Raw genomic sequence first — 3,382 nt, 5'->3', positions numbered from 1 at the left:
TCACTTCACCTTAACTGAATAAAAAAATTTCTATATAAATCTTAATTAATTTATAAATATATTTTCTACCTTGGAAACAAAAGTAACTTTTACTTTCTGCATGAATATTAGCTTTAACAATTTTATCCAAACGGAGTAAATTAATTAACTGTTTAAGCGAGAAGAAAAGTAAATTTAAGCAATTAAAATTTGAACAATTATATTCAGATGACGCAATCATCGAGTTAGGATTCGAGTCACTATATATACTAACATATAACAATGAACTTCCTAATCGAGAGCGAAAACCTGTTGTCTTTCACCTCTCGCAACTCGTGAGTTAGCGGAACGGGATGTGCGTTGATAACTTGATCGTTAATATCAATTTGAAAGATGTTAAATACAAGCATTCGGATAAACAAATACTTTATTACAACTCTGGCTTTGACGTCGTACTGCTGTTGTTTACAATATCGGTCACCCTTGCCGCATTCGCGATGCGACACTCGTGCCGGTAGGCGTGACGTTATCATTTCTCAAAGTATCGAGAGGGAAATGCGAGCGTCTTTTACAAGAACAATTAGTAATTGTTGTACCAAGCGACTAATTAATCTCTGCGTATAACGATAATCGTTTGTCGAGGCGAGTTGTTGACTTATTCATCCGCGAAATGAGAATGATGGAGAATGAAATTATTGTAAATCAATGACTGCGTTGAGCAGAGAAAGCAGCTTTGCAATTGTTGTCAAATTCTTCAATACAATTGGTTTTCGCTTTCGATTTTTCTTGTAGATCCGAACGTATAAAACCAAACGTATTGAAGAATTTTACAACGGTCGCGAAGCTGCTTTCTCTGCTGAACGCAGCCATTATTTCTCATTCTATTCGTCCCGATTCTTACGAACGATTGTTGTTCCTTCGATTGAATGAATTTTATTTTGCGCCTCGACTTTTTCTCTTTCGGTTGAAACATTTAGTTCGTTTATTATTTTCAGTTCGAAAACGTGGATTAACGTACACGGCTCACCGATTATTAATAAAATACGCGTATCTCTCTCTTGCAATGCAGTAAAGTGCATATCGCGCGTGTCGGGAGTGCCGTTTAAAGTAAAGTACCGCGCGATTCTCATATTCGAATAATAATTACGCTCGTATAATTAACTACGTTTTCGCGAGTGAAGGAACTTGTGCGACAAAGGAAACTGAGAGGAGGAGGAGGCATCGGGCGACGGCAGAACAATCACGAAGTGAGTATTTTGTACATTGTATCTATTCATATATTGTTTTATGTATCGTTTTATTCCGTATCTGACACGTGATCGCGGAATTAAAGTTAAATTATGAATAACACGGAGATTCGTTGCATTTGTCGTTCATCATTTGCGCCAATTCGCGAGCGGAACGGTTTTTCGACGAAATCAAAGAGCACGAATTCATAACATCATAAATCAAGGTGGTATATATAGAGCTGCATTATACAAACGGTGAACGAATCGCGAGCGGTGTGGAGAATTGTAGCGAATGATAAATTTCTGCGAATACGCTACGAATCGAGAATCACGAGTCGTGCTTAATCTGACGCTGGCTTAGTGGTTTGTAATTATTTCGTGCGCGTAAGAATTATTTTGCGAAACATTAATTATTATATATTAGAGACATCACATGTAATTTCGACGTATTTGTATTTTGTAGGTTCAACATAGTTAGCATCGCCAGCTCTGCCGCTGCGCGTCGGATCGGTGAGTGACAAATTGCATAGTATTATTGCAATAATGAATCTGTAAGTTTTATCGTTTATATTTATATACAGAAGATGTGTGACAAAATGCATAAGAAATTCCTTTATTTAATAAAAATGTTTGGAGTTACTAAACTGACATTATTTCTGACATTTTTATCTGATTTTATTATAGTCTTTTCTTATCAGTGAAAAATGTAAAAAAGCCTATCAGAGCCTGTATCAGCTATTCGGATGCACAGAAATTCTTTATTTTTCGTGTGAATGTAACAAATAAAATATACGTTTCAATCCCACAATTCGGGTCCTTATCAATATAAAATAGAAATCGAAATTACATAAATAACGCAAATTTCAAGTTGATGATTCCCGACAATTTAGTTCGTTCTTGGCATTTGGATAAAGAAGAACGAACTAAATTGTCGGAATAGCTGATGTAGGCTCTAATGGGCTTCTTCACTGATAGATTCTTTCGAGCCTCATTATATATATTTATTTATATATTTAAATTGCGCTAAGTTTATTTTATAATTTTATATGTAAGTAATTGTTTTCAATTTTAATTGATCTCAAAACAAAGTGTAATTGTTTAACCGCTCGCGGTCTCATACACAGATATGAAATTTCACTGTGAATGTTTCATGATTAGCTGTAACGCTTTTGAAATCAAACTGAATCAGATTTCAGGTAACAATACATATTTAATAATAAATATACGAGCTTTGGATTATTTTACATTTTTAATTAAACTAGCTATGTTAAAGTTGCTCTAAATTTATCCGATGTTTTTTTTTTTTTTTTAATAAAATCGATCTTTAACGAAATTTTTACTTTTTTATAAGACATTTTATGAGACATCTCTTTATTCAAATATAATTTGGGAAATTGTAAAAATACCATTTTGGCGTGGATTGTACGCGGTTATTGACCATGATCCCCATCGCAATTACGGTGCATTGTGCGCTTTTCAAGGATATTGAGTTACTGCCAATCGATGAAGTTCTTACAGCGTCATTTTCGCTTCGTTTTTCTCGTTTTCCTACACTCCGATATTCGTAATTCATCAAAAAATTCCATCGCGTTCGTTGCTCCTCATCCTCGTTTCTTCTCAGAAATATATACGATGTCATATCAATATTGAACAGTCTTCTTTTAATTTCAGATTTTTTTAATAGATTGAAAAATGATTTTTAATTTTACAAACACAGTCATTGCAATCTGTCTGTATGCGATATTAAATATTTTGTCAATTATATCGCGAATTAAAATTTTCTTAAATAGGAACTGAGAAGTCCTTACTTATAAGTCTACCGTCAAAATTCAATTTGCCGCAGTCTTGTAATTTTGAGTTACCTACTTGCGAATAAATATATTTCGATGGCTCTATTTCAATCGTAATTTTTTTTCACTTCTTTTAGCTTGTTTCTCGTATACGAGACACCCTATATATAAATTCATCGTCTATTAATAAAGTTCACTATTTCCGCGGCAATGCTTAGCAACGAAATGCTTCGGAGATGAGAAAGAGCCTTTTTGCCACGAATATTTGCGCGCACTCACGTACGCGTACGTGAACGTATGTACGAAATTCGTTCTCTTATTTCACACACACATATATATTACATATGTAACACACACACACACACACACACACACACACACACA

General features: G+C 34.2%; 1 protein-coding gene across 2 annotated transcripts in view; it reads left to right on the top strand.

Moving 5' to 3' along the window:
* The window catches only part of LOC108747503 (amyloid beta A4 precursor protein-binding family B member 1-interacting protein-like), a 128,631-nt gene that overhangs the window by 5,680 nt on the left and 119,569 nt on the right, over nucleotides 1–3,382 (top strand). The window contains exons 2-3 of one of the 2 annotated variants that reach the window (XM_018485029.1): nucleotides 975–1,226; nucleotides 1,672–1,718. The exons of the other annotated variant lie outside the window; for it this stretch is intronic. The gene's annotated coding sequence lies outside the window, so the exon portion shown is untranslated. The remainder of the gene's footprint in view (nucleotides 1–974; nucleotides 1,227–1,671; nucleotides 1,719–3,382) is intronic. 2 annotated transcript variants of the gene reach the window in all.

The sequence above is a fragment of the Trachymyrmex septentrionalis genome, unplaced genomic scaffold (genome assembly GCF_001594115.1).
Source record: "Trachymyrmex septentrionalis isolate Tsep2-gDNA-1 unplaced genomic scaffold, Tsep1.0 scaffold2, whole genome shotgun sequence".
Classification (NCBI taxonomy): domain Eukaryota; kingdom Metazoa; phylum Arthropoda; class Insecta; order Hymenoptera; family Formicidae; genus Trachymyrmex; species Trachymyrmex septentrionalis.
The sequence above is the reverse complement of the archived record's forward strand: the minus strand, read 5'-3'. Positions and strand labels throughout refer to the sequence as shown.